This window comes from Agelaius tricolor, unplaced genomic scaffold (genome assembly GCF_023055355.1).
Source record: "Agelaius tricolor isolate 1412-34295 unplaced genomic scaffold, bAgeTri1.0.p SCAF_57, whole genome shotgun sequence".
Taxonomy (NCBI): domain Eukaryota; kingdom Metazoa; phylum Chordata; class Aves; order Passeriformes; family Icteridae; genus Agelaius; species Agelaius tricolor.
Genome location: NW_027269317.1, coordinates 1,849,246 through 1,865,496, shown reverse-complemented (window position 1 = coordinate 1,865,496; position 16,251 = coordinate 1,849,246). Strand labels below are relative to the sequence as shown.

General features: G+C 53.7%; 1 long non-coding RNA gene across 1 annotated transcript; it reads right to left on the bottom strand.

Moving 5' to 3' along the window:
- Positions 1 to 5,766: 5,766 nt before the first annotated feature.
- Positions 5,767 to 7,002, bottom strand: LOC139604993 (uncharacterized). Its single transcript, XR_011684199.1, has 2 exons — positions 6,877 to 7,002; positions 5,767 to 6,592 (listed from the first exon to the last, which is right to left on the bottom strand). It is a non-coding gene; the product is annotated as an uncharacterized lncRNA (long non-coding RNA).
- Positions 7,003 to 16,251: the final 9,249 nt, after the last annotated feature.

Genomic DNA, 16,251 nt, shown 5'->3' with positions numbered 1-16,251 from the left:
AATTTGGGGTGCCCCATCCTCCTCCCAGCTCAGTTTTTGGATCCCATACCCCTCCCAGCTTACTTTAGGGGTCCCACCCCCCTCCCACCGCGATTTGGGGGTCCCATCCTCCTCCCAGCTCAATTCTGGGGTCCCATCCCTGTCTTTTCTCCACCTTCCCTCCCCCCCCTTTCAGATCATTCCCCCAGTCCCCTCCCCCGTGTTTGGTTTTGGGGGCTCCAGGCCCCTCCTGCTCCGTTTTGGGGTCCCGACCCCGTTTTGCATTAATTTGGGGTCCCCAGCCCATCCCCAGGGTCACCTTCCCCCCCTCCCCAAATTGCGCCGCTGGAAACTGATGAGTCATCAGCGAGACACGCTCTGATTGGCTGGAAATTACCCCGCGCGGTCTGTGAGTGTTTACCGCAGTAAGAGGCCTTGGTCTGTGCCTGGCAACTGATGAGTCAGAGGCGGGCCGGGCGCTGATTGGCTGAAAATCGCTGAGCGGGGCCAGTGCTCTGAGTTTCTGCGCATCTACTGGATCGTCATCAGTGCTGCGCGTTCTGATTGGTCAGGATCTGTTTTGGGGTGGGGACGGGAGGAACTGGGGTTACTTGGGGTTTTTTTGGGTTTATTTAGGGTTTGTTTGGGGTTTATTTGCGGCTATTTATTGACTATTTGGGGTTTATCTTAGGCTTGACTTGGTTTATTTCTGTTTATTTGGGTTTATTTGGAGATATTTAGGTTTATTTGAAAGTATTTGTGTTTATTTGGGCTTATTTGGAATTATTTGAGGTTCTTTGGGTTTATCTTGGTGTATATGGGATGTTTTTAGGTGTAATTGAAATCATTTGGGGTTTTAGGGGTTTTTTTGGGTGGTTTTTTTTGTATTTATGGGGTTATTTGGATTTGTTCAGGCTTTTTTAGGGGACTTTTCGGTATTGTTTGGGTTTTTTAGGGGTTATTTGGGGTTTATTTCGAGTGCTTTGGGGTTTTTGGGGTGTTTTGGGGTCATGTGGGGTCAAAAAATCTGGGAATGTTTCTCCTGCAAAAATATGGGAATTTTTCCATAAAAATCTGAGAGTTTTTCTCCAAAAACCTGGAAATGTTCCCTTAAAAATCCCGGACTTTTTCCAGCCAATAGCGGCGCGCCCCGGCCCCAAACATCCAATCACCGCGCTTCATCTCCCAAATTAACGAACCACGGCGCATCCCGCCCCAAACCAACCAATCACCGCGAGTCTCCTCTCAGGAACACCGGCCTCCCCGTGTGCCGATCCAACCAATCACTGCACGCCTCCCCTCAGACACACCCGCCTCTCACATGCCGAACCAACCAATCACCGCAGGTGTCCCCTCAGCTACTCCCGCCTCTTTCGAGCTAAACCAACCAATCATCGTGCGTCTCCCCACACCAAAGCCCGCCTCACCCAGCCCTCTCCTGTCAATCACCACGCCCTCTACGAAACCAACCAATCACCAGGCGTCTCCTCTCAGCAACTCCCGCCCTCCCCGTGCCCGCTCCAGCCAATCAGAGCCGCGCCCGAAGCGGCGCCCCCTGACCCCGGGCCCGGGCATGGAGCGGGCGCCCCCTCCCCCCACCCGCCGCCCCCGGGACCCCCTCAGGGACCCCCGGGAGCCGCCCCGGGCTCGGGCGGGTCCTGCGGGAGGCGCTGGAGAGAGCGGGGGAGGCGCTGGGAGAGGACGGGGGCTCCGGGAGCTGCTGAGGAGGCGCAGGAACAGGTGAGGGGTCCTGGAGGGATCGTGAGGGGAATTTGGGGAGGGGTCTTGAGGACGTTTGGGGGGATTTGGGGAGGATCTGGGGGGGAACTTGAGGGGGATTTTGTGGGGTCTGGGGGTGCTGGGGGGGCTTTGGAGGGGAATTTGGGGAGGGGTCCTCGGGGGGTGTCACGATCCGTCCTCACGGACGGGTTTCGTGATGGTTCGTGGATTTGATCTCAGGGTGCAAAAAGAACCGACACGGTACAAGGGGGTTTGCAATGATAATCAAAACAAATGCACCTTTATTGAATGACCACAGCAAAATACGATAGAGGGATTAAGGGAGAGAAAAAGATAGAGGAAGAGAGAGACAAAAGAGAGAGAGAGAGAAAGAGGGGGATAGAGCTACCAAACGTAGAGACGAAGTCCTTTGGTCCAGTCCAGTCGAGGATCCGCCTATTACGTCGGGGAGATCTCGAAGTCTCTCTCGCTAACTCAGAGGTTTTTATTATGATAACTCTATTGGAAATTGCCGGGGAGGGGGGAAACAGATACAATAAGGAATAGATGTAACAGGTAGTCCATGTTCTCAGCAGTAAACGAGAGCCATTGTGTTCTTGGTCCAGCGGTCACAACCTGCAGGCAAACATCTCGCTTTGGTCAGCTTGCCTCCCCACACACCTGCCCCGGGCTGGGGGTTTCAGTCCCAGTCCTTGGAAGGAGCAGAGGGGCCTTTTCACATGGGGGTTTCATGTCTCAGTCCTTGATGGAGAGGCTCCTTACATCTCAGTCTGTCTGTCACGGTGGTTGTAAAACAGGTGAGGGTCTTCTGTGGGGGGCCCACCCAGAACTCAGGAGAAGTCCAGCCAGGCCGAGAGGTGGGACAGCTCCCAAGGCTGTTGTTGCACAAAGGGCACGGTGCTTCCTTCTTCTTCTCATTGGGCTCAGTGTAGCACACAGCAAACAACACCTGTGAAAACAATGGCTTGGCAACGCTCTCAGGTCTCTGGCACATGACTTTCTCCTTTGGAGCCAGAGATTTAAGACAGGGGGGGTCTTCTCTTCAGTGGTCCCCCAATGATGATCGTGAGGCAGATGAGGGAAAATTTGGACAGACTCTCACACGACCCCCGTGACTCACGATTGTCTTGAGGGATCTTCATCAGCAGAACTCTGGAGTGTCACTGATGGGTCTGCAGAACTCGCCGTACGTTGGTAGTATAACCCGGAAAAATAGGGACAACAGAAAGAGAGGAAAAAGAGAGAGAGGGAAGGAAAAGAAAGGATAGGAAAAGGAGGGGAAAAAGGGAAACAATAAACAAGCATAATTAATATTGATTATCATAACAATTTTCACAAATGGTTGATTAATTAAAACAATATTACTTTTATAACAATTTTCAAATTTTTAAAACAAGTCACAAATTATCAAAAGCAAAAGCAATCAACAAATCATAATACAAGCATGAACTTTAAAAAATTATTTTCTAAAACAATTCACTAAAAATCGAAAGTAATTCCCACAAAATCATAAATGGAAATTAAGGATTATTCCAAAACACATTTGCTTCATTCATAATTGCCTTGTGTCAAAGGCTTGGGGATGTTCACAGTGCACAGGACATCAGCCAAGTTGTGTGCATTAACTATAGACATCAATCTTGTCAGCTGTTTCATGCTCCAATTCATAACGAATGGGACTGCTGATAAAATAAAACCAAGCAGATTTGGTATCAAAAGGATAACAATGGGATGACACAGATTGCTCAGGACACCCGTGGCAGTAGGAGACCACCTAAAAGAGTATCCCACCCCCTGTGCTCAGCATCTTTCTCCACCCTTTCCATGACACGGGTATCTGTCTCACATTGTGATGAGCAGTCACCAGGGCTTTCTGTGCGTTTTTCTCAATCTTCTCAAGGATTTCAACTAAGTCTCGATGGAGCAGCAGTTGTCTTACCAAAGTGAGATCCATCCCAATAGGAGTAGGCATCAGTTTGTGAATCAGTGCGTAGTTGGATTGCAATGGGTAGTGAGAGGTGACTGGAGCTTCATAAGAGAAATCCCACCCTGCAATTTTGGTAAAGTTACAAGCACAGAAATTTGAAAGATTTTTAGTATCTACTACCACGTTTTCTACAAATACAAAATCACAAGCAGTTCTAAGCATGCACATCTATTGCCCATGTATGTAAGGACTGTTTCAGAAGTCTTGTTAGGACAAATTTCAAAATGACAGATATTTTGCTCTGTGTCTGAACAAATGTCTTGAGCGATGATTGCATTGCTTTCACAGATGAGCCCTTGTTGTTCTCAGACAATACAAGGTTCCAAATTAACAGTTTGCCATTTCTCACCAATTTGACGGACCCATTCTCTATGGGATAGAGAACAGCTCCGCTGTAATTCAGTTCTAATGCTGTAACAGGGAAAATCAAATGCTCTGAGGCATTGTGTATGGTTAACACAAAAGCTGTGGCTGTATTTGCAATGGGCTCATAGGTAAAATTCACCAGGTTCCACCAGGATTGGAATTCTCTTTCAAAGTCAGTGGCACTGTCCCAAATTATTTTCCAAATTTCAGTGGGAAAAGTGCCTTCTTCACCTTCTCTCATAACTGAGGCAGCAACTGACAGCATCCACAATTGTGCCTGGATACAGCTGAGAGCCAAAGAAACGTTGTTTTGTGTAGCACCAAGTGCATCAATTATCAATTTGTGATCATTAACATTTACCTTTTCCCAAGCCAACCACAAACAACCCCCCTTCCCAGGCTGTGTACCTTTTTTCAGTATCTCTGAAACCACGGGAATAAAAACCAAGAGGCTTTGTCAGACCCTCAGGACCCCGCTGCCGTATATGAACGGAAAGCTGTGAGGAGGCAAATCCGTATTCCAGCTGAAAGGGATCTGTGGGATGGACAGGGTCCAGTGCTTGGTGAGCTGTCACTTCAAAAATCAGTAATTGCAATGTTTCCTCCTGAAAAGAAGTCCAATCCCATTTTATTCTTTTTCTCAGCAAGTCATAAAGGGGAACAAAAGGGTCATTCTGGTTCCTGAGAGGTTTATCTGGTCTTTCTATAGGAGACATAGCTACTGTGGTTTTCTGAAGGAGAATTGCTGTAGGTTTAAGTGTTCCTGGAAGCCCTTGAATGAGAGCTCATATTTTCAGGCTTTACAGGTGATTGCATTGGTGACTCAAAACCAGGAATTTGTTGGATCTGCGGAAGAAATGCGGCACTCAATATGCGTGATCAGCAAGTCTCCAACTTTCTTGATAGTTCACACATATTTATATTGGTGTTAATGTGGCTTATACATATTGCAAAGCTGAGCTCATTATTGGTTAATTACTTCTCGGTCAACCACGCCTACTTTTATATTATTATGGTTATTTTGTTACTACTTCTACATTCTTGTGGTTATACTGCTGAAACTATCCTCATATTGTTGGCAAGAGACCCTCTCCTCTATCCAGTTGTTGCACCAAGGGCACAATGTCCTTGTCAGTGGTTGGACACTGACTGCTGAATCCTAGACTTGCCTCCTTCTAATTTAACCAACGCTATTATGTCGACGTGACCTTTCTCAGCTGGCCAGCTGGCCACAAAGCTCTCCACACTGGAGCGGTTAACTGGAAACCTACAGGTAGAATCAGGCTTTGGTATTGATGGATGGCTCAAATCTTTAGGCCTGGGATCATGGTTACGCTCTATTGTTAAGGTCAGCATTATAGTGAGCATTATAGCTTTGTTGTTAGTATTAATTTTGCTGTGTTTTTGCATATGCCTACAGAACATGGTGCAAAAGATGATATCTGCTGCATTTAATCAGACCATGTTTGTTCAACAGAAAAATGGGGGAAGTGTGGAGAGCTTTGTGGACAGTTGGCCAGCTGAGAATTGTCACGTCGCCCTCCCTGTGGCCCCCAGCACAGCCAGGACCCCCGGAAACCTCCCCCCGATCCCTTTTTGTCCTGGCCAGGAGCAACCAAAGCCCCTCCCGTCCCTCTCAGCATCCCACAGCCCCCTCCTGATGGTGGCGAGGGAAGACAAGCAGTCAATCAATATGATTGGTAAAGCAAGCTTCGGTTTATCTTGAGCACACCGGTACTTTTATATTGTTTTCCAGTAATTATGCATACTTGTCGTTAGTTTATTGGTTTAATTGCTCATACATGTCGTGAGTTTCTTGGTTTAAAGGAAGAGATTACATTTACATATTCCTCCTACTTTGCGGTTATGCATACTTTATGGTTTCTATTCTCGTTGCTGTCCTTGCCCGTTCGACCTTGTCAGCAGGCAGGACACAGCATCTTCCTATCATGGCGTGCGGCCTGGTTATGCTAAGTGCGGCCCACTTATGCCAAGCTGCTAAGTTAACATGTATGCTCAGTTATCATGGGGCTTGCTTGTACAACATTTCCACGGATCCATGGCCCTTTTCCTCCAGCCATTCTTCCACACTTTCCCTTCCACACCGCACGCTTGGGCAAATTGCGCAGACCAAGCAGCCTTTTCCCCCTCTTCCCCATTGGCCTGAAGACACTCTGCACCAAGAGAAAGCTCCTGGACAGCCGGCTATCCAACAACAGCAATTTAATGTTCCTCTAGGGGGTGAAGGGAAAGGAAGTGCTGGCAGAGGAGAGGTGTTCCCCGCAGGCTCAGGTGGCCCCAGCAGACGCAGCCTCCCGGAGCAGTTCTGCACAGCGCCGCAGCAGGACACTCAGCCACGGCCACACAGCAAAGGCCGCGAGTGCCAGAGGCGGCGCAGTTGGTCTCGCATCTTCTGGAGTCGGGAGCAGGGAACGCTCTGTAGAGCTAAAAGGATGTACAGAGCTTGAAGCGCCAGGCATGAGATGGCAGGGCTGGTGTCATCCGTCATGTCCTGAAGGGCTGCAGAGAGAGAAACAGAGGCCCAGTCAGAGGCTGGATCTGCGGGCAGCTGGGGAGAGCCTCCAGGCTCGTGCATAGCACGCAGCTCCTGGCACGGCCTGGAGGAAGCAGGAGGCAAGAAGGACGAGCTGGCAGCTGCTGGCCAGGAATGTCCCCCAGGTCCCTGCAAGGTGTCTGTGCTGTGGGCACCTTGGGGCGCGCAGGGAGCGGAGCCGTGGGCGGGCGGGCCAGGGAACGCAGGTGCCAGCGGCAGCCCCCGGCGAGAGCCCGCGGGCCTCACTCACCCCTGCAGATGATGCGGAAGTGCGGCTGCTGCCCTGTCAGGAAGCGCCCGGCCATGCCTGGGGAACACAGAGCGTGTCCTGCCTTCAGAGCCACAGCTGCCGCCCACGGCCGCTGCCAGCCCCGAGGCCACACGCCCTGCTGGCCCGGCAGGGCTCAGCCCGGGCCCCTGGCGCACGCTGCCGCCCCAGGCCACGGCTGCCAGAGGGCGGCAGCAGCAATGCCGAGCCCCGCCGGGGCTGCACATGCCCGCGCCCGGATCCTGCTGCCGGGGCAGCAGGCGGGGCTGGGGCCGAGCTGCGGCGGGCTGGGCCGGGGAGGGAGCCGGGCTTGGCGCTCACCCATGAACCTGACGGCCGCCTCTCGCAGGGGCTCCTGTGCGCTCCGCACGTAGGGCAGGGCCAGGCGCAGCTGCTCGGCCGCTCGGCTCCTGTCCTCTGCCAGCTGCAGAGAGCGGCGGGGCACGGAGGGAAAGGGTTGATGCGGGCCCTGCCCCTGGGCCGGGCGCTGCCTACGGCCGCCACTGCTCCCCCTGCCCACAGAGCCCTGAGGCCCGGCCAGCAGCCGCAGGCGCCGGGCTCTGCACGGGGCGGAGGGCCCGGCGAGCCGCGGTGCCGCCCCGCAGCAGAGCCCGGCTGCCTCGGGGCTCCATCGGCACCGGCCTTGGGGCCACAGGAGCCTGGAGAAGAGCCCGCACGGCCCAGGCAAGGGAGCGGCGTGTGGGGCGCAGGCTGGTGCCCCTGCCTGCGGCACTGGGCAGGGGCCACAGCTGCCAGCCCCACAGACCGGGCGCCGGGGGCAGGCGGCTTCTCCAGGGATTGGGCTGGGCATTCCCGTCTGTCCTTACCAAGCACTCGGCAAATCTCCACATCTGATCCGTCTGCAGCAGCTGCTTGAGATCCTTCCTCTTCAGGAAGCTTACTGCAGAAAGCAGCGTTTCCCGAGAGGCCTGCAGAGCAGCAGAGACCCAGAGATGGCACCGCAGCCCAGGGCACCAGACCCGCATCTCTGTGCCAGGGCCGGGAGGAGGCTGGAGCCCGTCAGGTGCCAGGGGCTGGGGAGACAGCTGAGCTCCTTCCATGGGGACACCCAGGAGGCCTCACCTGTGCCACACGCCCGTTCTCATCGTGGCAGTGGAAGAAGAGTGGGAGCAGGCTCTGGCTCACGTGCTTCTTCAGGGGCTTTTCTCCCTTTGCCACTACCAAGGCGATCACGTCTTGGAAGAGGCGAATGGAGAGCAGCTGCACAAGGCTGTTGTCCTGTTGAAAAGGAAGCCAAAGCCCTCCACATCAGCTGCTCCGGGCCTCCCTGTGCCCAGGCCCAAGGCAGCACCCAAATGCCCGTGGCTGGGGGCACAGAGCCTCACATTGTCAAAGAGGTGCCAGAGCACCTCAGCCAGCTGCAGGGCGATGGGGCTGGCTATTGCCAGGTCTCTCTGCAGCAGCAGGAGGCTGAGCACAATGAGGGTCTTCTCCACGATGTCTTCATCCCTATCCCACAGTAGCTTCCCAAGGCTTTCAGTCAGGCTGTACATGCTTGGATCCTGTGTGCAAAACAAGGCTGGGCAACCCCACGCTGCTGCTGCTGCTGCTGCTGCTGCAGGGCTCAGAGGCCCAAGGCCTGTCCCAAAGCACTCAGGCAGCTGAACAGCGACCCCGGAGAGCTGGGAGCAGCTGCCACAGCTGCCAAAGCCCAGCTAAGGCCAAGGGGCTGCTTGCCCCAGCCCCACGCTGCCAGCACAGCTTCAGCTGCTGCCTCCTTCTCACCATCGAGGTGAGCACCACGAGGCCTCGCAGCACCACGCCGCGCATCTGCCTGGACTCGCTCTGCAGGTGCCTTGTCAAGATCTCCAGGACTTTTTTACCGCATTCACTCAAGTCCAGGCAATCCAGGACCTGAAAGGCACAGAGCAGGCAGAGAGCAGGCACAGAGGTGGCCAGCTGGCAGGAGCTCAGAAGTGCACAGGGCCGAGTCAAGGCAGCAGCACAGGGCACAGGCAGCGCCCCAGGCAGCTGCGGCTACGAGAGGGCAGAGGGCTGGGAGGCAGCTCAGCCAGGCAGCGCTGGCCATGGGGCTCACCTCCACCAGGAAGGCCAGGGCGGGCAGCTCCCAGTCTGAAATGCCTTGGCTGAGCAGGTCAAAGAGGCAGGATGCCATGCCGCAACACCAGATGATGGAGACACGGCGCATCTCCCTGGCAGGGAGAAAAAGGCACCATTGCTCCTGGGCCGGGCGGGCAAACCTCTCCCAGGGCTGACTGGCAGAGCTCTGGTCTGCTCCCGAGCATCCCGAGGGCGCTTTGGGAGGCGGCCGTTCCCAGGCAGCCTCCTGTGCCGACCTTTTCCAGTCTGCTCATGCCTCCCTTGGTGACAAGGCCCGGCTGCCCCTGAGCACGGGGACTGTGTGGGGCGTTGCAGGCACAAAGGAGAGGGGCGGTGGGGAGAACGAGGTCTCACCTGGCCAGCAGACGCACTGCACAGTGGTGGGTGTCGGCACAGAGCAGCGTGTCCCAGGCACGCTTGCGTTCCATGGACAGCACCACGTGCTCATAGCGCATTTGGCAGAGCAGGGCCTTCAGGGTCTGCAGCGCAAAGCTGTGTGCAGAGCAAAGCCCAGGTCACGCTGGGAGCCCCGGCTCCTGCCCTGGGGGCGTGGGAGGGATGGGGAGACTGGGAGGACTGGCATGGAGCACCTGTTGGGGTTGGCGGAGAGGCCATGTTGCTCCTGGCATCCCTTCCAGAAGGTCTCAACCTCTTCTGGCATATCCTGCATGCTGATGTAAGCTTGGAAGAGCAGACGCAGAAAGAGATAGGAGAAATACTCCAGCACCACAGGTGAGCCCCAGGCCAGATTAAAGATTCTCCACAGGGCCACGGTTGCCTGCAAGAAATAAAACAGCCAGAGACAAGGCTCAGTGCCAAGACATCCACGTGGCAGGGCCTGAGCATGCCAGGAAGAGGCCGGGGGAGACACGGGGGGAGCAGCCGGCCTGGTGCCCCTGAACCCCTCCCCTAAGGCAGGATTCAGCCCAGTGCCTGAGGCAGGGAGATGCAGCTAGTGGGAGGACAGAGAGCTGGCTGCTGGAGAGGCGGCCTGGGGGCTGGCAAAGGCCGGCACCAGAAACTCACAGCCAGGGCAAAGACTCCTGCGTTGTCCCCATCGGAGGTGTACGCGCTGTGCACTGGCCAGGCGCTCAGCACATCGAGGAGTAGCCGCAGCGCCGGCTCCGCAGTCCTGCTCGAGGACATGATGGTTCCCCACATGGTGGCAGCAGCTCTGTGGGGTCAGAGCTCTGTGTCAGGGCGGGCTCGGCCACAGCACCGTGGCCTGGGCAGCTGCAGGGCCCCGTGCTGGCCCTCAGCCCTGCCTCTGCCCACTGCCCCTGGCCGGCAGCGGCCAGCCAGCCCACGTGGCTACAGGCCCCGAGGGGCAGGGAGGGAGCGTGGCACCAGGCTCAGGAGCTGACATGGCAGCCCTGGAAAACAGAGGAGCCAGAGGATCCTGGAACTGCCCGCCTGTCTGGCAGTCAGCAGGGACAGGCTCTACAGGGTGATGGGCCGGTGAACCTGAAGCCCTCAAGGCACGTGGGGCTGCCCTACCTGTCACACGATGGGGCCCAGCGCAAGAGGGTGATCAGCACGTCAGAGGGGTATTCCTCGGTCAGCTCCAGAAGGGCCTTGTCCAGCCTGTGCCCAGCAGCCTCATTGGCCGTGAGCCACTGGTGGATGGACCTCACCATGGCGGGCACCTGCAGAGGGCACGGGGAGACTTGGAGAGCTGCCAGAGCAGCAACTCCCCCTGAGAAATGCTTCCCTTCCAACCGCATTGGGCTGGGCCTCAAAGGCCCAGGGAGCCCGGCAGAGCCGGCTCGAGGCGCCGCACCACTGCTGTGGCCATCAAGCCCTTGCCCCAGGCTGCTTACTTGCATTGGATTGGAGACACCCTTCTCCACAAGCAAATCCAGCATGGCAGCATCGATCTCGGCATTGAGGAACGGAAGGTTGGCCAAGACGCCCGTGCCCACACCGGCGGTCTCTTCCTGCCAAAGGCACGTGATGAATTCACAGAGGGTCGGCAGCAGAAGGGCAGCAAGAGAGGGAGAATCCATGGAGCGCTCCAAGCCTGGTGCTTGGCTGAGCAGTGCCAGCAGGCCCAGCCCAGGTGGGGATGGCCCCAGGTACCTGCGCCGTTCTGCCCAAGCGGCCACGGGCGGCTTCCTGTTCTTGTGTCCGGTCCTGGGCTGCATCTGGCAAAGAGCGAGCGCAGCCAGAGCTGAGGGGCTGCGGGAGAGGCCAGAGAGCACAGCCCAGCCCTACGCTGCCCAGGCAGGGAGAGCCTCGGGATGCCCCGGGGGATGGAGCGTGGCTGCCAGGTGCTCCAGCCCAGCTTCTGTCCTATCCATGGATATGTCCACAGGGATGGGATGGGATGGGATGGGATGGGATGGGATGGGATGGGATGGGATGGGATGGGATGGGATGGGGCCAGGCTGGCTACATGCACCAGCCCTGTGGCCCAGCTCTGACACTCACGCTCCTGCAGCAGCTGGAACTGCTCCAGTTCTTCAGGCTGTTGTGCTGAGGCAGCTCCAGCCTCTTCCTCCTCCACCCAGGCCAGCCTGGGCACGCTGGGGGGTCTCTGCTCCATGTCACTCTTTGCAGTTATGAGTGCTTGCTGAATCCGAGAGGCCTCGGAAGAGCTGAAGATGAGCAAGTGCTGCAGCTGTGCCTTGAAGGCACCTGCAACAGAAGAGCCTCGGGAAGGCTACAGGACAGGAACTCCTGCAGTCTGTCCTCAAGGGCAGCAGCAAGAGAGAAGTCTCAAAAGGGAAATAGGACTGCAAGTCCTGCAGTCTGTCCTCGAGGGCACCGGCCGCAGGGATGGCAGACGCTTGGGAAATGCTCCACGTCACCGAGTCCCGCAGCCTGGCCTCAAGGTCACCTGCACAGGGAACGCCTGGGAAAAGCTCCGGGCCAGCAAGGAACGAGTTGGCTGTGTGGGGGCTCCTCACAGCCCTGCTCTGTCCCGTCCTGTCCCGTCGCGTGCACCGAGCACTGTGGCGTGGCCGTGGCACCACCAGCACCTATGTCACGACGTGTCACAAAGGGTCACCCTTGCACGCTCTGTCCCTTTCCATCCCACGGTGACCACGGTGCACTGTGTCACAGAGAGCCCCAGGACACACCTCCACGTGCCCTGGGGACACCCCCACACCACCCAAACTGCCCCAGCTTGCAGGCAAGACCTTGCCCCAAGTGTTGAAGACACAGCCCAGCAGGAACTTTAGCAACAGCCCAAACAAGAAGCAGCTGCTCCTCTGCTCTGCCTGCTCAGGGCAGCAGAATGAGCCCCCACGGCTGCCACCGCAGCTGAGCAGGAAGGGCACCGGGGCCTTCCACAGGCCCTGCCACGGCCTCTTTGGGACCAGTCCCGGTGCTGGGTGGCCGGCACAGTCGCAGGGGCGTGACACAGACACGGGACGTGTGGCTGTCTTGGTTTGGAAAGACAGGAGTCTGCTAAGGAAGGCAGGAGCCTCCCCTGAAATGGAGAATGTAAACCCTCCCCACCCTTCCTGATTGCTATAAACTTTAAATTTAGGGGCTCTCAGGCAAAAATATGGGAGCAGGAAATAACAGTTCTTTAATAGGGAAGGAAAAAAATAAAAGGATAAAGTAAAGAAAGCAGTACACTAGAACAACACTGACAGAGTCAGAACCCAACCTGACACCCTGTGGGTCAGGGTGTGGTAGCAGTGCAATTGGAAATGTGGCTGCAGCCCTCCTGCAGTGTCAGGGGTGATTCTGTTGGAGCAGGGGGGGTCCTGTAGAGAAGGATGTGTTCTTCCTCTGAAGATCCAGTGGAAGAAGAGGCAGCTGCTGTTCCTCTGGGGAATCCAGTGGAGAAAGCTGTGCTGGTGTCTCAAAAACCTCTGGATTATATCTGGGTAGCAATGCTTGGCTCCTCCCTCTGGGCGGAGCATCTCCCAATGGGATGTTACAGTTCTTATCAGTCATGCAGTGACATTCAATAGTCTGTTATCAACAGATGTCCCCTCCTGAGGGAGGTGTGAATGTGGTCACTCAAAGAGAGAGATAAGGCAAACTGCCCGCTTGACAAAGATAATCTGCCATACAGATGGTCATGGAAAACATCTTGCATTGCAATCTGGAACAGCATCTATAACAAACTCCCCTCTTATTCTTTATAAAACATTTAGCTTGGGCAATGTTTCTTATGCTTTGGACTACGCTGATAATTAGCTGAATAAAACAAGGAATCAAACAAGGAAGAAATATCCAAACAGCTGTAACACATAAAAGGAAGAAGCCTAATTTCTTCCACCATTCCATACATGATCTCACCAGCTAGTTTTTTTAACATTGGTTCCCAGTTTTGGATCAGTATGTGGGCTATTTTTCATTGTGGTCATCTATTTTAATATATCTACACCTGACATATTAAATTTTCCACAAACACTCCCTTCTTTGGCCAATAGATAGTCTAAAGTCAATCTATTCTGATATATTTTGGGTTTTGTTTGGCTTTGTTGACTTGATATTAATTCTAATGCCCATCTGGTTATGTTTGTTATTATCTCTACAACTGTTTGGAGTCTTATAAGATGATTCAGCTTATTAATTGGGGCTGATACAGAGTCAGATTGCTGTGCTGGTTTTCCCTTTTTGTTTACTGATTGTTCTTTTACCAAATCTTGGACTCTACCCTTAAAGGCAAATGTGAAACAAATCCATCTCTCCCCTTTTGGACATTCACTTCCCAATATCTTCTCACTTTTTCCTAAGTTTCTAGCAATGCAGTATTTTCCCCTGTTTTGCCTACAGGTACTTAATTTGGATGGGTCATAGCAGTGACTGCTGACATGGGTGTGTGTAATAAAAGAGGAACTTTGATTTCTTTCCCTGTAATGCTTTTGATAGCATTTGTGACACGATTTTGCTGGTATCCCTAAAGGGAAAAGACAGAAGATGAGTGACAGAAAAAGGAATAACAGAGGTCTGGCATGGCTTATACCCCCACCTGCCATGCCTATGGGGTTGCTGCCCATAGCAGGTGTATTTGATCTTCTCGGTGGCGAGCACAGCCGCCAATCCAGTCTTGCCCTCTTCTCTTTGTCACTCCCTTTTTGCTAATTTCCAGGGAAATCATTTTTGACACTCTGTAATTGTGGTTTCCCACTGTTCCTTAGGTATCTCCCACTCAACAGGCACTAATAACTCCCATCCACAAAACAAATTATTATTTCAGTTGTTCTGAGTTCTATCTGGATAGGGGATAGATTTGGTGCTCGACACTTCCTGCAACATGAGCATCGATTGTGTAAACTACAATACCATTTTTTCCCACAATTTCAACATTTACATTTAAGCCAGCATTATAACCCAGCATATCTGATATTAGGATGAAGCAAACAGGGTATATGGTATGGCCCTGATGGAAGTTGTAATTCCTCCCCCTCTTTGTAGACGTCACAGGCTAAGGCCAGAACATGAGAATTCTCTGACCGAAATAGTCCTGATGCTCCTGTTTGGAGTGGAAGTATTCCTCCCCAAATTGGATATCTGACGTGTCTCAGGACTTGTCCAGATGGCACTTGAAACCACTGATATAAACCTGGCCTTGTTTCTCAATTAGCTGTGATTCTTTGTACATTCCTTGGATCATTTGGGTCCTTGCAGTTCGTTACCACCCAGTCCCAACTTAGGAGCCAATTTGGTATCACCCGGTTTAAATGTGCTAGTCCACTCCTCAGGTTCCTTCACATCCCTTTGATTCTGCTGGCCTGGATCCACTCTCTTTTCCCTTGCCTTGGATTGCTGCCTCATTTATCAGTAGTACTTGAAAAGGACTTCTCAATAGCACAGGACAGTGACTGGAGGAAAGGCAACTCTACATCAGGATTTGCCATTAGCATTCTTCAAAACTTCCTGGGTTTAGCAACAAGTTGGGTTTTTTGGGGTGTTTTTGGCCACAGCTGCTTGTTCTTCTTGTACCCAGCTGAGTCTTGAGCTGCGCTAGGTTGTTCAGCTCTTGGGATCACGTAAAGGACAGTTCTCCTAGAGAAAAAGGGACTTGCCATGCTTAGGATGCTTTCCTTTCTTTCTAAGGCAGGAAGCCTTAACAGCACTGAAGGGAAAATTCAGAGGCAAATTCCTCTTCTTGTGAGCCACAATTAGTTAAACAAAAAAACCACCCAAAACCCAAGAAAACCAAACCAAACGAAACAAACAACCAAAAACATAAAAAAAAAAAAAAAAGAGAGCCAGGCCAGTCTTAACATCTATTGCCTTTGATCGTCTGAGCATTATTTAGCTGTTCAGCCTTCACAGATCCATTCTTCTAACACCTTTTCAGAACAAACCCCCCCGCCCCATCCTATCAGCAAAAAAAGAAGAAAGAAAAAAAGAATCTTGCTTTAAGAGAACAAAAATAACTTGGTGAGCTTTTGAGAATTAGCGAGAGATCAAGGCCATCTCTGCTTTTGTCTTATCGCTTATTCTCATGCCACCCCCTCTTCTCTCTCTCTTCACTCACAGCAGGGCCCCTGTGGGGACCTTGGGGATGTGCCTCGCCCCCCTTTCGCCCCTTTTCTCTCTCTCTCTTCACCCACCTACTGGGGCTGAGGCTGCCGCCCTGCACTGGGACCCCAGCAGGCTGGGAGCCACCCCCGGGCAGCTCCGTCCCTGCGGCAGCCGCGCTCCTCAGCAGCAAACTGTGCAAGCCGTGCCCAGCGCCGCTGCCGGGCTGCTGAGCGTGTGCAGCAACCCCGCGCCCTCCGAGACCCCGGCACCACCAAGCAGCTGCCGAGCCCCAGCGGCGCCCACACAAACCCGCGCCCCGCGCCGCCTCCACCGGGGGGCAAACGCTGGAAGTTGTCACGCGGGGCCGCCCCCATGGATCAGCCCCTGCCGCAGCCCCGAGACTCTGCCGCCCGCACAAGAGCGGTCAAACACCCACAGCCTCAACAACCCTCACCCTGGCTGCCCAGGGATTCTTTTTCTCTAATAAGCATTTGGATGAACCATCAACATATATCTTTTCCCCCTCTAGGTGGGCTTGTTCTGCTACATCCTCCTGAACTTCAGCTTGGTATTGCACAATTTCTGAACAATCATGTGTTAAGGTACCTTTTTGTTTGCCAAAAAAATTGAGCTGGATTCAAACTTTTTTTTACTTCTAGTGTTAAGTTATCATTATTTCACATTTTTACATCTTAGACTCTACTAACTATTTTTTCCCCAGCTTTTTATTTTCCTTTTTTTTTCCTTTTTGATTTTAACACATTTTGGACCGCATCAGGTGTACACACCACTACTTTATTTCTAAGAGTTTGTCCACAGCCTTTTCTTCTTCTGGTA